Here is a 13,506-nt window from a genome sequence, read left to right as displayed (position 1 = left end):
AGGATCATTACAGCAGGTTTGGTGGGGGGGGTCTCTGTAACTAAAAGTGAGTGACTACATGGGACAGAGAGGTTTGTTGCTTTAATTCCCATGGCACGCACTTTTGTGCAATGCCTGTATGACTGCTGAAAGGTGAGATCAAGAGATCTATGGCTAGGAGCAAAGACATTTGTACGCAGATCTACCAGGTGATAAAAAGTGTTCCTCATTATCAAAGCTGAAAGAATGTAAAAGCAATACATCTGCATTTCGAATAATAATTTAATAAAAGAATACATTGAAATGCTAATATGTTCACTTTCCATATTTATACAGCTCAGTTCAAGATAAAAATCATAAAAATCACAGCACACATTTGGTGATCATATATAATATGCTATGATATGGCATTTGTAACGCGCCTATACACAAGTGTTTCAAGGCGCGAGAATCTACCATAAATAGAAAAATCAATGCAATGTATAACATTTATTCCTCGCTTTTACCTATTAAATTCAGAGGTTCTGTGCAATTGACTGTTGTAAATTACCATAATAAGCTTGAAATTGCATATATATTGTCATTAGGTTCTTACTGGGACTAGAAAAAGTCAAGACCATATATTGTTCTTCACTATCCTTTATAAGGGTTTATGTTGCAAACAGGTCCAACTTGAATAAAAACGGGATCTTCCTAAACAAATCGAATGTTATGATGGCTCGCTCTTCATGGGATTGAGTTCTTTTTTCTTCAGAGACCTTTCTCTTGTGCAATGTCTCATCCGCTGATGGTTGATTCTTTCTGGCCTCTGGCTCACTTCTCCAAGCTCAAACAGTAGAAGAGGGGTTCCCTCATCCCTTCGTGTCATTGCACATATTAGGGTGATCTGAACCCACCCTTCTTCTCTGTCTGATCTATGTGTGTACTTTCTGTACCACAAGGCTCACTCAGGTGTAGAGTCGCCTATGTAGGTTGTTTGTGAACAACAACACCAGTCAATCAATCCCAGCAGAAATACATCAGACAAACCTTCAGGTACTACAGGAAATTTCTGGTGGAAGCCCTGGCAGAAGGGCTTGCCAACCTTCACCTCACATTCAGATTGAAAGTCCCATATACGACTACAGTTCTGACTGGCCCGTATATATTCACCCTTAGGAATATTAGCAATAACAGACTTCTTGTGACAACTAGTCGCATGTAGGATGGCGTTAACAGATGTGCTTTTTCTGAAAGTGTGTGTAAACAACCTGATGGAGTCATGGTGATTTTTAAATCCAACATGTCTATACTGACATTGTTATAGGTGTCAGTGAAAGCCAACCCCCAAACATTGGAGCTAAGAAAAGCAACAAAATTAGCTAATTGGGGATTTCAACTTTCTGCTTGTAGAAGGCACCATTGAACAAAAACCCATTATTTTCAAGAGCAAATGTTAGTAAATCTTTCAACATCTATGTATTCATAGAAAGATTAAGACTTGTCCGTGAAAATATAATTGACACTCTCAATTGCTAACTCATGTTTGATGGAAGTGTATAAGTAGGCATGTACCGAACTTCGGCTTCGAGGAAGTATTCGTCCGAATACCGGCTGAAAAAAAGCTATTCGGCTCCAGGCGAATAGTTTCTTGCTATTCTGCTGTTGCTGAATACTTTGATACAATGCAATAAATGGCAGTACAAGACCAACAAATAAAACAGTTACGTTTGCATCGTAATAACTGTCTCTCCTTATATTCTGGGTGAACTCCCCTTCCCCAGATTGAAGCAGGATTCTGTTCAACAGTTTCAAAAGAATAAGGAAATCCTGTATTGTAACAAATTTCCAGTACAGTTCTTTAGATTTCAACTTGACAACAAAAGTTCCAAAACTTCGAAATTGTTCAATAAGGTTTTTCCTCTTCCACTTGTGACACAAAGAACTTTAAACAATCTACTTCTTATAAACCAAGAACACTTCCTTAGTTCACCAGTATTAACAAACATTGTCTTTGTCAGGATTATTCTGACACAAAACACTTGCTCTGACAATGTTCAATCTTTCTGCAGCAGTTAACACAACACCTGCTTCAGAAATGTAAGTTTGTCAGGATGATTCTGTAATATTTCATAAATACATCTCAGTGGTTCTACCATTTCTTCTTTACAACCTTTCACCACCCCATCACAGTACTTCATAAACATCTGCCTGGTCCGCTCACCTGCCAGACCTACTATTACAAAGTCCTCTGCTCTAATGTACTTTGCTGCCAACACGTTTGTCTTGGAAGCAAGACAACGCGGCCGAACACGGGTTTGATTTCCAATCCCTTGCTTAGAAACCACTCGCTATGAACAATACAATTAAATAACTTCTGTTGTAAAGGTTAACAAATTAGAAATGTCTCTTTCTTCACAACATCAAGTTTAAGAATTTCTTCAGGGAAAAACAAGAACCACCCTGGTGCTGTCTTTTACACACTTGTGATTGCCACACTGTCTGAAAGTTATGCTCCATTCCTTCGAAATACCTTCCCCACTTCCGCATTAACCAAATTCTGACAATAATTGTATCTCACTCTGACTCTTCTTTGGCTTTGGCAATGTGGGTTTAAGCCAGTTCATGAGCTTATTTAAATATGTGCAATAGATTTTACTTAAGCAATAAGCCCTGAGTCAGGTAATGCCCTGGTATATAGTTATAGGCCTGAGCGGAGTAATGACCCCACGGCTCAGGGATTATTGCTATTAGGACCAAGACTGGGGTACTAATAGCATTTCTTTCTGTTCCGAAAAGCTGCAGCGTTTCGGAACAGAAAAAACAAACAAAAAATGTCATAGAAATGTCAAAGAAAATGGCCGCCGGGGAAGGAAAAGCAGAGTCCATTTTCCCTTTCCATGGCGGCCATCGGGAGCGGACATGCTGGGAACAGAAGTGTTCCCAGCGTGTTCACTCATGAAAAAGGATAAATAAGAAGCTAAGTGGGGTTGGGAGGGTGGGGAGGGGATTGTTTACAGGAGAGTGGGGAGGAAACAAAGAGCAAGTTACTTTCTTACCTGGTCACGTTCTTTCGATGGGATGGTCCGACGACGTATTCCATATCTATGACAGGTAATTACCACAGCTGTGCTGCTTCGGAAACTTTTTTCGGCGTCTGCGTCCTGCATCGATGACGTCGATGCGCCATCGTCGAGGACCTCCTCCGACGTCCGACATCATCCGATGTGATAAGTAGGATGCACGACGCCCGTAGCCTCAGTTGTAGTTTTTTCCCCCAGAACGTGTGACATTAGTCTACTCCCAGTCAGACACAAATCCCTGCGGAACGTAAGCTGCAATCGCAAAAGAAATTCTGCAGCGGGGAAGGTAGGGAGGAAGCGATATGGAATAGGTCGTCGGACCATCCCATCGAAAGAACGTTACCAGGTAAGAAAGTAACTTGTTCTTCGAGGGGATTGGGTCCTCTGACGTATTCCATATCCATGACAGACTCCCAAAGCAGTACCAGAGCAAGGAGGAGGGAAAGAATTTAGAATCAAAATTTAGAATTGCCAATCAAATAGCAGAGCAAAGGACCGCCTTGCCAAAGGCCAGATCCTGTCCTCGGATGGAATCGAGGGAATAGTGACGTACAAATGTATGTACTGAAGCCCAGGTGGCTGCATCACAGATGTTGCGAATAGGAACACCCCTCTGCAGGGCAGTAGATGCAGCCATACCCCTGGTAGAATGGGCCCGCAAGCCAGCCAGTGGGTCCTTACCCGCCAAGCGGTAACACTCCGAGATAGCCAAAATAATCCAGCAAGACAAAGTCTGTTTCATCACAGCTTGTCCCAAACGCTTTCCAGCGTAACCAATAAAGAGTTGATCGTCCACTCTGACCCGGGACATGCGTGAAACATAAAAGCTTAAAGCTCTCCTAGGATCAAGCCTATGGAGCCTCTCCTCTTCCTTACCAGGATGCGGAGGAGGATAGAATGCCGGAAGAACAACCTTCTGGGCCAAATGAAATTCCGTCACTACCTTCGGAAGAAAAGAAGGACGAACTCTAAGGACAACCCTGTCCTTATGAAAAACAGTGAAGGGTGGCTTAACTGAAAGTGCCCGTAACTCACTCACTCTGCGAGCGGAAGTAACCGCAACTAAAAACACAGTTTTCAGAGTCAACAGCCTCAAAGGACAAGAATGTAAAGGCTCAAACGGAGCACCCATAAGAAACTTAAGAACAAGGTTTAAATCCCAACTGGGCACCAGGAAAGGCGATGGAGGGAACACATTAGTGAGCCCTTTCAGAAACTGTGAAATTAAAGGGACACTCTTCAGACGAGCGCTTAAAGATGGACAGCGCCGCCAGGTAACCTTTAATGGTACCCACTTGCAAGCCCCGGTGGGCCAAAGAAAGTAAAAAGGACAGAACCATGGGGATGTCACATGCAAAAGGATCCACATTCTGAACTCTGCATCAGTCGCAGAACTTACGCCAATGGTACAGAGACTTTGTTGCTGGCCGTCGGGCCGAGAGCAACACCTCCATCACGTCTTCAGGGAGGTCCCAATCCTTATACCTCAACCTTTCAGAAGCCAAGCATCAAGGTTGAGGGATCTGACCTCCGGATGGAGAACCTGACCCCTCACCCGTGAGAGCAGATCGTCTCGGTAGGGAAGACGACGTGGAGGGCAGATGGACAAGTCGAGAAGGCCCGGGTACCATGTCCTCCGAGCCCACGCCAGAGCAATGAGGATCATCCGGGAACCAAACTTCCGTAACCTCCGCAGCACTTGCGGGATGACGGGGACTGGAGGAAACGAGTACAGCAGCGGGAATGACCATTCCACCATGAATGCGTCTCCTTAGGCTCCTTTTGGAGGAAATTCCCGCGAGCAGAACCTCTCGCACTTCCGGTTGACACTGGAGGCGAAGAGATCCACTTGAGGGGTCCCCCAAAGGGCGAAGATCTCCAGGAGAATCTCCTGAGCCAACTCCCACTCGTGAGAGATGGTGCTCTGCCTGCTCATAGCGTCCGCCGTCACGTTTTCGTTTCCGGCCAGATGAACTGCCGAGATCGAAACTTCCTGCTGGAAGGCCCAGAACTCGAGCTGCATCGTCTCCCTGCACAGAGGAAGTGACCCTGCCCACCCCCCTTTTTGTTGAGGTAGTGCATGGCCACTGAGTTGTCCATCAGGATCAGGACATTCTTTCCTCGCACAGTCGGCAGAAAAGCCTTCAGGGCTAGCCTGACAGCCCTCAGCTTCAACAGATTGATGTGGAGTCTGGACTCCGACAGAGACCAACGACCGCTGACTGTCAGCTCGTTGGCATGAGATCCCCATCCCGTGAGGGATGCATCCGTCACGATCGTCACCTCCGGCCAGGGAAGCCAAAATGGAGCCCCCTTCATCAAGTTTCCTTCGACGGCCCACCACAGAAGGTCCTGGCCGACCGAGGGCGGCACCTGAACCAGGTCCGACATCCTGCCGGAGGACTGCGACCATTGCATCTTGAGTGCCCACTGCAAAGATCTCATCCGCAGACGAGCCTCTGGCACCAGAACAATGCAGGATGCCATGAGGCCGAGCAACCTCAAGAACTCGAACGCTGGGAGCGTCTGGGCATGCTGAAACTTGTGCACCATCTGCTGAATGTGAAGAGCCCTCACCTGGGGAGGAAAAAACAGCCCCAGGGACGTGTCGAGCACTGCTCCGATGTACTGGAGCCGCTGTGTTGGCGTCAAATGGGACTTCTTTAAATTGAGGGAGAAGCCCAGCCTGTGAATGGAGTGGCAGGTGACAGACAGATGATCCAGGACTTGCTCGGGAGAGCTCCCCCTGATCAACCAATCATCCAGGTAGGGGTAGACGTGAATCCCCCCTTGCCTGAGATGCGCTGCCACCACCACAAAAAGCTTGGTGAAAACCCTCGGGGCGGAGGTCAATCCGAACAACAGGACCCGAAACTGAAAGTGCGAGTCGCCAACCGCGAACCTCAGGTACTTCTTGTGCTTGGGATGGATCGGCACATGGAAGTAAGCATCCTTGAGGTCGAGAGACACCAACCAGTCCTGAAGTTGAAGGGCCTGGAGGACTTGAGAAAGAGTCACCATCTTGAACTTGTCCTTCCTGAGGAGTTTGTTCAAACCGCGCGGGTCCATGATGGGTCTCAATCCCCAGTCTTTCTTTGAACTCAAAAAATAAGGGGAATACCATCCTTTGTTCCTCCCCGCTACAGGGACCAGTTCTATGGCGCCTTTCTCCAGCAGGGCTTGAATTTCCTGCGCAAGGAGCAGATCCGGACTCTGCAAAGAGAGGTTCCCCGGTGGATTGTCGTGAGGCCTCTGCCGAAAGGGAAGACAGTAGCCGTGGGTTATGATCTCCAGAACCCACGCATCTGAAGTAATGGCACGCCACTCTACAAGATGCTGCGCCAGCCTTCCCCCAACCGGCGAACCATGGGACCTGGACTCATGACTGAGTGGTAGCGGCTGCGGCGTTACCTGAGGGCAAAGAGGCAACTGCCCGAGCGGCCTTGGCACCACGGGTACCCTGTCGTCCACCTCTGGTACCCCTGCACTGGCCTATTTGACTGCCAGCTCCTCTCGCTTTACTGAAGGACGAGTAATAGCGAAAGGAACCACCCCTCCATTGCTGTCCACTAGGACGAAAAGGCGGAGGTTGGCGAACTGCAGCGCCTGACGACTTTGCTGCACCTTTGGAGGTCTGCAACCTCTCAAGGCTCTCGTCAGCCTTGCTGCCAAAAAGGTGTTCATCGTCAAAGGGCATGTTGAGGAGCCAGGACTGCACATCAGGAGCAAACCCCGACTTCCGCAACCACGCAAACGGTGGTCGCCGCCATGGACCTGCTGACGCATTCAGCCATGTCGAAACCCGACTGAACGGACTCACACATGGCATCCTTACCATCCTGGACCATAGCAAGGAAACCATCCCGTTCGTCCCCTCCGGGAATATGTTCAGCCGTTAACGCAACACAGTTCCACAGAGTGTGTGTGAAACGAGACAAGGCACAAATGGAGTTGGCCGCCTGAAGCGCCATACCACCTGAAGAAAACACTTTCTTCGCCCAGCCATCAAAACGTTTGTCGTCCCTATCAGGAGGGATGGTAGGGTACAACGCCTCCTTTGCTGGGGCCGTGGCCGCCTGCACCACCAAACTCTCCGGAGTGGGGTGCCTTGTCAAGTAGCAGGGGTCGCTACTGGCTGGACGGTATTTTCGCGACAAGGACCTGCCCACCGCTGGGAGACTCTCCGGAGCAGTCCAAGCCGCCGCCACCCTCCTCTGTAGAGCCATATGAAACGGAAGTACTGGGTCAGTTGGGGGACCAACATCAAGGATGTCCGTGAGATCATCCTGCACAAACTCCGCTGGGGGAGCAGACCATCCCAAGTACTCGGAGACCCTAGCCATAAGGCGCCGGTACGAGGAATCGGCATGAGAGCCAGGCTCAGGCCTACAAAATTCTACCTCCGGAGAGGTGTCCAATCCACTGGCATCATGCAGTGACTGCCTCAAATTGTCAAATTGGCTATGGCCCGAGACCATCTCACCTGGAACCTGACTAGGAACCAGGCCATCAGAATCCTCATCCACCTCCGTAATATATTCCAGGTGGTGAAAAGAAGGCACCCGAGAGTGCTTGCTCTTAACCAGAGCCTTCCTAGGGGGTTCCCCCGTGCCATGGGGTACCTCCGACACCCCGGCGGCGAGGGCGTCGAGTGAATCGGCGCTGGCGTCGAGAGAACAGGCATTGGCGCCGAGAAGATCGGCGTTGACGTCGAGTAAATCGGCGTCGATGTCAGATGCAGCGCCGCCAGCATCGATGGCATCGACACAGTCCTCGAAGCCGGAGCTCCGAGCGTGTCCTTCGACGACCTGAGCGTCGACGGCTTCGACGTCTTCCTCGGAGCCTCGAGAAAGCCTGTCGACGCCCTCGACGCCCCAGGAGTCGATTTCTTCCTTCGAAGACATCACAGGTGCACACGGTCTCGAACGCGTCGAATACTGGGACCTGGAACAGGTACGTCGAGAACGAGTCCCCTTGTCCGAACGGGACCTCTCCCATGACTCGTGCCGACCACTCTTGCGAGCGGTGTCTCTCGACCTCTCACGGCTGACCCCACTTGGGGGCGCGGACGGCTTAGTACCCTGCGACTCGAGAATCGCCAGCATTTTCTTCCCGAAGGAAGCCCATTCCTCCGGCGTCGCACGGCTGGTGGGGTAAGCGACGTGCCGGGCAGAGTCCTCAGAAGAGGACCTGGAAGACGACCGCTGTCGGCGCTTCCGAGAATGCCTCGAAGAGGCCGAGGAGTGGCGAGACCGACTCCAATAAGGAGACCCACGAGACTTCCGATGATGACGCGGAGAGTCACCTCTCGAATCATCCGTCAAAATCCGCGCAGACTTCGACTTCCGGGGCTTGGACACCCGACCTACCGACAACTTCTTCTTACGTTCCCGTAAGGCTTTGGACGTGAGAGACTGGCAGTCGATACAGTCATCCGTGTCGTGGGCCTCCCCGAGGCACCAGAGGCAGGCGTCGTGCGAGTCCGTCACCGACATATTGGACCCACATTCCCCGCACTTCTTGAAGCCCGGACGCGGGGTCGAAGACGAAGTAGAAGACATCTTCACACGAAGGATTTTCTCACAAAAACGAACAGGTTCGAAGAACCGAGAAGAACAGAACTCCAAAGAGTCGAGGCGTAACCGAGATTCACGAAGCAACACGTTTGCGGAAAAAACGGAACTGAGGCTACGGGCGTCGTGCGTCCTACTTATCACATCGGATGACGTCGGAGGAGGTCCTCGACGACGGCGCATCGACATCATCAACGCAGGACGCAGACGCCGAAGTTTCGAAGCAGCACAGCTGTGGTAATTACCTGCCATAGATATGGAATACGTCGGAGGACCCAATCCCCTCGAAATAGTCTTACCTGAATCCCCGGCGGGGGAGGATGGCAGCCTCCAGCGGTGTGGAGGCTCGAGCAAGGATGGCGCTGTTTCGAGCTTCCTCATTGGCTGAGTGGCTGCCCTGCCCCCCCCGCCGGGAACAATGGCAAGGAATCCCGGGCGAGGGATTCCTGGTCAGGTAAAGCCCCGGTGAGGGTCAATCAGAATGTTTGTTACATTTTGATTGACCCTCGCCGGGTACTAAAAACATTTAGACTCTATTTGCCACCTGTTGTCTTTGGCAATGGTTGTTCTTTTTAACTTGCCTTGTTATAGTTCTCTTTTGGCTTGGGAAAATAGTGGTTTGTATTAGTTTCTAGAATTGTGGACCCCTCATTTTGCTGCCCTTCAATCTGACCCACATACATATAATCACACACTTTTGATCTGGTGATCTTGCTTCTTTTTAAGTCAGCTTGGCTTACAAAATAATAATTTGTCTGCCTTCTGTCAGTTTGGTATTCAAAATTACATTTCCTTTTGAATTTCACCCTGAGTGTATTGTGTTAAGGCACCCAGACTTGGCAAATGAGCGGGTACTGAGCACTTCAGCGTCACAATCTCTCAGTGAACTCACTGGGTCTAGCGTGCACATCCGTTTGCCTCGCTGACTCCAGGTCCTCTGCTTCTGCTGCTCCTTGCGGCCTGGCAACCTGCTTCTATTGTTCTCCTTTGGACCACACTACTAGAACAAGGACCTTTCTCTGCTCTAGAGGCTCTCTGGGGCTCGCCTACCACTGCAGACATCTTTACTTCAGGGAAAGCTTTTAAGTTGTACACTTCCTGCTGTGCAGCCACTATAATTCTGGTCTCTATGGAGAAAGCTTCCAGATCCAATGCTTCCTGCTGCGCGACCTCTGTAATTAACGTTTCTAGAGGAAAAGACCCTCTCAGGACCTGCAAGCGCTCGACACTTGACAGTGGTCCCGGCATCTCCTTTCTCCTCCAGAATCTACTTCTGCTGCATCATGTTCCACAACTACTCCACCACCTACTGTTACTCTGCTCCTTTACCTCCCTAATGGCCTACAACTGACCGGGCCTCTTAAGCTTCCAAGTCTCCCTCAGGTGTGGGTCATTTCCACTAATAAGTGCAATGTTGTCCCTATTCAGCCCTCTTCTTCGTCCCAGTACTTTGTGGACTCCCAAGTCCCACAATCCCCAATGTGAAAATCAGCTTTTCTATCATTTTCGATTTTACAATAAGAGATTAGAAGGGTGGGTTTCCCATTCCCCCTGACCTGTTCCTGCAGAACACCACCCCCAGGGTCAGGATAAGAAAGCACCTGCCTTTCCCTGGCCACATAAGAACGGTCCCAGGCCAAATTTTCTGGGGGAATCATCTCGGTTTCATCACAATATGTCATGAGTGCTATTCAGCAACAGCCAGTGTAGTACCCAGTGCAGAATCTCATCCAGCCACATACACAGCAGTCATGGAGAGCACGCCTAATTCTACCGCAAGGTGAGGAGAGGGCGCCCGAGGGAACGAAAGCATATGGGGGTGGAGGGAGGATACTAACCCCAGTCGGTCAGTCTTGAACACAGTCCTCCTGTATTTTCAGGCAGAACCTTTCCCGCAGACCACATCAGGGCAAAGCTGAGAAGCATACCAGCGAGTAACCCAGCTGGGTGGCGTCCCTGTGGATATCAGGTGAGCGTAACAGGCAGTTCAGATCATGCTGAAACCAGGCACAGTGTTGCCCCGAGAAATACAGTACCCAATATAAAAAGAGGCAGAAGGAAGGGATTTATTCAACAATTATAGCTATATGTCAACATGGCAACAAGGCATACAAGACATACAGTCAGAATCAGCATGCAACACAGCTATATACCCTATCAAAGTAGCGAAAGAGTTATCTTGGAGGATCGCTCAGGACCACCGCCCGCTAATCCACATAGGGAAGGCAAAATTCCCAGTGGTTCCTAACACCACCACTATCCTGTGTAATATTCCCACAGAAGCAACATATTTCACTTTAATAAACCACAAGAATGCATTTTTCATCATCCCATTACACCCTGAATCACAGCCCCTCACAGCATTCAGAGACAGGGACCAGAGATTCCACCACACTCGTTTGCCTCAGGGGAATTGTGAGTCTTCTAGCATCTTCAACAGGGTCTTGCAGATGGATTTAGGAAACCTACAAGCACAATGCACAGTGATACAATATGTGGATGGCCTGCTATTATGTAGCTCGACAGAAGAGCAATGTTGAAGTGACTTAGTGAAACATTTGACTTTACTGGCAGAAAAGGGTTACAAAGTAGACAAAGACAAATTGCACCATTGCCAGCGGTTGCCAGTGGTTGTTTACCTACAACAGATTATATCATTTGCAGGGAGAAAACTAACACAACAGGGCAACTGCAGTACACAACACACCACAGCCAACTACAGGCAAACAGATGCAACAGTTCCGAGGCTTGTGTAATTTGATTGCTCAACTTACACCCAACCCCTACTGCAAGGACTAAAGGAAGCAGAGAAAGCAAAGGAACCCAGTATGTGGACCGAACAGATGATCAAATAATTTCAGGAACTTAAAAAACGCAATTAGTAATGTACCAGTTTTAACAACACCATACAACAAAAAACATTTCTTCCTGTGCGTCACATTCTAATGGCAAAGTGATGATGGCTGTCCTCACCCAACAAACCTCAATGGGACATAAGCCTTTGGCCTTTTACAGGACGACTTCCCTTTTGAACAGGCACTAGCATAAGCTGCTTTTGCTGTACACAAATCATCCACCATTACCATGGGATGCCCTGTTATTCTTTATGTTGAGCCTGCACTTTTTGCCCTATTAGAGAAGTCTAAATACACTCTCACCACCCAAAGAACATCAGGATATGATGACGTTTTGCCAAATGCACATTTGTCAGGTGCCACATTGTAAACCCAGCAACATTTATCACAGAACCGGTGCAGCCAAATGACCCAGTACATGATTGCACTACATATGAAGACACCACTGATGAACGCATTAGCTTTAGGAGTATGCGCTTCGAAGAGGTGAAGTGAGCTTGGTTGATGGGTCATCGACAATCTATCAGAACAATGCGATCAGGCACAGAGAGGCAGCAGTAGCGAGTATAGGAGAGTATGAAGTGATCGCTAAAATACGTCTGCCACTGTACTACTCAGCACAAGCAGCAGAGCTCATAGCACATATAATCCAGAAACAGAATATATAGAAATATATAGAATACCCAAAGGATGCTTTGCTACCATTTACTCAGATTAAGCTTATGTTACAACCACAGTACATTCAGGTCTTTTCATATGACGGAGGAGAGGGTTCATATGGCACGCCACACAGACCCAATTGTTTATGTCAACAGTGCAGCAGAGTTAGCAGCAAAAGAAGCAGATTATTTAGAAACTCCCAATGACGTGAAAACGCCTGTACTATCACTGCAGCAAGTAGTACATACAGTGCAATAACGATGAGCCACATTATCGAACTACAAGCACAAGCTCACAAGCTATAAAAGAGAGTTATGGACAAAGAGAGGGTGTTGCCTATCCCCCACAGATCTAACATGGAGGCAGAACATCACTGGGAAGCCAGTTATGTCCTAAGCACTATTTACAGTTGCCCTCGAGAAGTTGCACTTCCCTAAACACACATCCAAACAATAAATTGCAGCAGATTTACAGGAAGAGTGGTTCATTCCAAACCTCCAAGAGCATGTTGACAAATTCTTATCAAGCTGCATCACGTGCAAAGTGTAAAACACTGGTTGCACATTCAGAACCTTGAAAGTAACATTGCCCCGCCTCTCGGGCCTTTTCAAGATTTGCATATTGATTATGTGAACATGGTTAACAGGTGCAATAACTTCTGTATCTAATTGCTGTGTGCCCATTCTCCCGAAGGATTGAAGCAGGTCTGTGTGTTCACCATGATGGTAAATTGCCAGCAACATTTCTAGTACGTGAAGTATTTCCCAAGTGGGGAATATGTGATGTCCTGAAATCAGATAACTGGACTCACTTTTTTAATCAGAGGTTCAAAGCAATCTCCTTTTTATGGGGCATAAATCACAAACTGTGCTCAATATACCACCACAGGCCAATGGAATTGTGGTGTGCTAAAATCGCTTATTAAAACGAAATCTAGCAAAGCTTTGTGATACATTGCATAAGAGCTGGTTGCATTGTCTGCCACTCGCCTTATTTTCACTCAGAAATCAGCCAGGTTCTGATCATCACCTTACGCCGCATGAGATTGTCACTGGCAGGAGGCTGCATACAACACTCACACCCACACACAAAGCCTCCAATGCACATAATTCTGCTGAAATGTTAGGTGATTAATTTGGGGGGTATTTTAGGGAGTTAGGCAAATCTGTCAGGTTTATTTATTTTTTTTTCTTTTTTCTTATTATTGATTCAGCTGTAGAAACAACTTTTTCAATATACAGATGATATTTAGTGCAGTCATCATAACAATATACATAAACAATTAAATTACCACTTACAAATTTTTTTTTTTTTTTTTTAAAACTGGCAAGAGAAACCAGTCAATACGAAACCAGTCAATACGAAACCCCATACATT

At 48.1% G+C, this 13,506-nt stretch overlaps 1 protein-coding gene across 2 annotated transcripts in view; it reads right to left on the bottom strand.

The window, feature by feature from the left end:
- Nucleotides 1-13,506, bottom strand: part of CFAP20DC (CFAP20 domain containing) — a 2,832,435-nt gene that overhangs the window by 1,706,395 nt on the left and 1,112,534 nt on the right. The gene's annotated exons all lie outside the window — the stretch shown is intronic.

The sequence above is a fragment of the Ambystoma mexicanum genome, chromosome 2p, assembly GCF_040938575.1.
Source record: "Ambystoma mexicanum isolate Mex_15411 chromosome 2p, UKY_AmexF1_1, whole genome shotgun sequence".
NCBI classification, from domain to species: Eukaryota; Metazoa; Chordata; class Amphibia; order Caudata; family Ambystomatidae; genus Ambystoma; species Ambystoma mexicanum.
This window is presented reverse-complemented; position numbering and strand designations above follow the sequence as displayed.